The following is a 4,576-nucleotide window of genomic DNA, read 5'->3' as shown; positions in this document are numbered from 1 at the left end:
GTCCCGGAATCAGATAGAAAACAAATGGGGATACTTTCTTAGCATTACACTTTCTAACTCTCGAGTCAATTTTCCCACATTGTGGTTCTACCACAAAACTCTGCCTAGTTTGATAATCCTTCTCCTAAGCACTTGTTCCTTTTCACTCTATAACCCTTCCTGGTTGCTCCATATAGGTTACGTCGGGTTGCATATCTATGCGCTCATATGCCTCTATTTATCTGGCATCTGAATTACACTTCCTTAACATTGATACGTGAAACACGTTATGACCTGCTACATGTTCGGGGTTAGGGCTAGCTCATATGCTAACTTCCAAAACGTCTTAATATATCCAAGGGTCCAACAAATTGTAGACTTAGCTTTCCTTTCTTTCCGAACCTCATCAATCCTTTCCAAGGGATACCTATAACATTACTAGGTCCCCTATTTCATACTCTTTATCCTTTCGTGTCAAATCAACATACTTATCATGTCCATCTTGGGCTACTACCAGCCGTCCTCTGATTAGATCTATCATATCCTTGGTCCTTTGGACTACTGCGGGTCCGAGCATCTTGCGCTCTACAACTTCATCCTAACATAAGGGAGATCGACATTATCTTCCCTCAAGGATCTCATAAGGCGACATCTCGATAATGACATATGATCTATTGTCGTAAGATAACTCAATCCGAATTAAGTGATCATTCCAAATTCTTTCAAGTCTATTACACAGACTCTCATCATAGCTTCCAATCATTAGAACTCTTGCTTCTCAATACCCATTCTTTTCCAGTTCGTAATCACTACTACCTTCCGTTCCTAATATTATACGGGTTATACTTTTGCTCGCTAGCGTTCTATAACCTTTTAATAACCACGTCAACCTTAGTATCACGAATGTGTTCCCATTCCGCATACTACCACCACTTTATTACTCCTTTTTCAGTTATTTCTATTTTCCAAAGTTTGATTAATCATATAGAAGTAAAGGAATTTGTTGAGAGATCACTATGATCATGAACACTTGTTATATCGCATAGTTAGTACAGAAGGTGGCCAGCCTTTAGTACTTGACAAGCAATTAAACAATAGCTGGTATCCTACTCGGCTTCTATCACACAGATAGATAGTCATTCGGCAATACCTCCCCTTCTGGAAGGGTTGTTCTTCTCAGCTTACATGAAATGAAAAGAAGAGAAAAGAACGAACTGAAGAGAATTGTATATTCATAAAAAAAATTTATTGCCATAAAATATCTGGCTTGGAATCTACCTCTGAACTATAGAGGTTTGTCATAGAAGAACAAAACATATATGTATATATATCAACATCAAGTATTATAGCATCGCATTTCACGTGCCTAAATATTTTCGCTATCCCGTCCATCATTCTATGGACCCATGCTCTTCCTCGAGCTTATACACAATCACCTTTGAAACTCCCTCGACATCGAAAATCGAATTTGGGATCTCATTCTATATATCACCGTTACTAGGATTCTATGCTCGCACCGCAACCTTCCTCGTATAATAATACGACTCTCTATTGATAAGAAAGAATAATTATTCACTAGGTAGATACTCTACTTAATTAGTCTATCAATGATAACTTATACACTACCACGACCCGATTAGGGGTACTCAATCTCAACACCCATTCCAATACAACTCTCATGGTTGTAATCAGCTCACTACTCGCAGAATCATTGCTGCCTTACTATGGTCCACCACTGACCCACTGTAGTCATTCATTTTCCATGAAGTCTTAATAGCTAACCATACGGAGTCCATACATGTCGTATCAAATCCTTCTAAGGAGGTAACATAATCACCATTCATGATTCATGGAGTACACTCCTGATTCTGACATACATACATGACATGAAGTAGATAAAATTGCAGAAGAGTTTCAATCAAAGCAACGATAGCAGGTTAATACCATTCTTAATCATATGCCTTAAATAGAAGACTTACTCAAAGGTTCGTTTAGTCCTTTTGAAACATGGTCCAGGCTCATTCTCAAGATAGTACCTTCTAAGATAGATAGCTCGCTCATGGCGATTACACGAATTAAACCTTTACTAACTACTATTTCGGTTGGGTATTGCACAGTCATCAGAAGGAATGACAATCTTCCAACCCAAAATACAACCATCACAGCTTTAACCATCATCACTGTATTCCTTTGGCACAAGCGCCTACAATTTTCCTTTTACCGTTAAAGTGTCAGCCACCTCTTTGGCCTTTCCTGATAGTAATAGTTCCTTACAGTCAATGTCTTTTAACCACCTTCAACTAAATTTTCTACCTCATTTCAATCACAGCTTATGTGAAGATGTTTTCCTTAAAATCTGATAAGTAAAAAAAAATATCACCATTTTTCCATAAGTTATTGCCTCAATCTTTAGAGGTTAATCACTGTCACGACTGACTCTCAATCATACTTAGAACATCTTTTATCTTAGGTCCTACTTGCCCTAAACAATTTCGACCTTTACTGGTTCGATCCATACTTTCTCGTGGTTTAACACGTGCCCCACTTGGCATCATTATAATTATGTCATATTTCCTTTATCAACATTTTTATTCTTGAGAATTTCGAATATTTCCTTTCTCCTTGTAAAACCTCTAAGGTTATCGTTCAATCGTTCCTCCTGTATTCCCTATATACAGGGCATATCAAAATACCATTTACTAATACTAGAACCATTGTCTATATACTTCTAAAAAATTTCTCCACTGATCCTTAAAGGTTATTATTACCTTAATCCTTTCCAATTCATACTGTCAAAACTCATACTATCCCTATTAAGGGTGAAATGCCAACCTTTATGCATTCCCCTAGGATTCGTTTTAAGTTACCGATGTTCTATCCTTAATTCCACCTTTAAAAAGGTACAAGCATCCTTCCATGGATAAATAAAGTCATATATCCCTGATAGGGGTATCTTATTCAATCATTCCCACCTCGATAGTCTATACCTAACTTCATAATAACATCCTTATTCAAATTGAGGTCAATCCATATGGCCTCCAAAAGATAACAATGGTCATCCGCTTGTCTTGCCTAATTTGGTAACGATAACAAGGATGTTCTGGAAGATATTGGTCGTGTTCAACGTGAACTTCTTCTTAATAATTCCTTATTTACTTTTGTTGTTTCTCAACAGTCACCTCAATGTTGGGATATCTCTCATACCTGGCGTCTCCCTTTCTGGGTATCAAGCCACCGGTCTTACACTTCACATTCTTGAAGGTCACTTCCTTCATCCAATTTTCCTAATTTCTTACTTCCTTGTCTCCTCAGTCTATCCGCGTCTCATATTTAACCTTCGAACTATCTCAAGTTTTCCTCAAATCCTCCCAACTTACAGGGGATAAAATATATGTATCTCTTATGCCTTCACCCAGCAATTTTAACTCATGGTGAATCACCCTTATCCTGACGATTACATACTTTTTCTATTTCTATTGCTACGAGTCTTTAGGGTTTCCTCATACCCAATTCCTTTATCATTCCTCAAACTCTATTGCCTTTATATTCCTTTCCACTTCAGTTTCTTTTTATTTTCCTTTCTCTTATCGTTATTTCATGGACCAACACAACATAAACATTGATTTCAAACATCCCGTCATTCTGGATTCGTGTCCTCAGAACGAATCTTGACAACTTTTACAACTTAGATTCATAATTTATCATACTCGTCTGCCTTTGTTCTAGCTCCAAAGCTTTTACACTATCTCCTTATCTTTGGGAATTACTTTCCCGAAAACAATTGACTGAACTTAAATCAGTTTATTCTAACCTCTGGCTCCGTGCCTTTCTTGGTCTTTCACCAGCGGGTGGTCTCTCTCTTAGGAGGGTAAGTGACAAAACAGTCCTTTTGAGATTCGTCAATCATTTAGAATCTCAAATGATTCCTATATTTCCTTTAGCCAGGCTCTTGCCTCGATTGGGCCAGCTTGTTCCTTGGAACTCTGAGAGCTTAGCGACTTAGAGGTCCTGAAAGAATTTCACACCACATTGTTTCCTCAAGGTGGTGGTTGGGGATAATAGTCTAAGTTCTGTCTAGACAGGTCCATGAATTGCCGTATAGGAGTACCGTCTCGGGTCTCCTTTCCTTACTCGACTTTCTATTTCCTTAGTATGAAATGTTTCATCCTACTCCCCATAATTGGGGTCATCTTTTAATTTAAAATCCTCATTTTCCACTCCATTATGTCATGGGTTCCTTCTATCTTGATGGCGACCTCCCTGACTATCACGTTCAGGGTTTGCTCTAAATCTTATTCCTCAAACTATGGCTCTCATCTAAGTTCTCATCCTTACGCTCTTGAACTTTCGGAACCCAAATTCTATAGGAATACCTCATTATTCCCTTATCATCTTTCTCGATATTAATCTTTTATCTAATTGTTGGCTCTCTGCCTTCATTCATAACTTTTTCTGGCACAATATGATCTTTTCCAATAATTCGGGCTGTATTGCAATCTCAAACAGCTTTTCGGTACCGGCTCCGGTTACCTTCACTTCTATTTCCATTTTCTCAAAATCTCTTATAAACTCTCCAAAAGACATTATCATCTTGAGT

The sequence above is a fragment of the Apium graveolens genome, chromosome 5, assembly GCF_009905375.1.
Source record: "Apium graveolens cultivar Ventura chromosome 5, ASM990537v1, whole genome shotgun sequence".
NCBI lineage: Eukaryota > Viridiplantae > Streptophyta > Magnoliopsida > Apiales > Apiaceae > Apium > Apium graveolens.
This window is presented reverse-complemented; position numbering follows the sequence as displayed.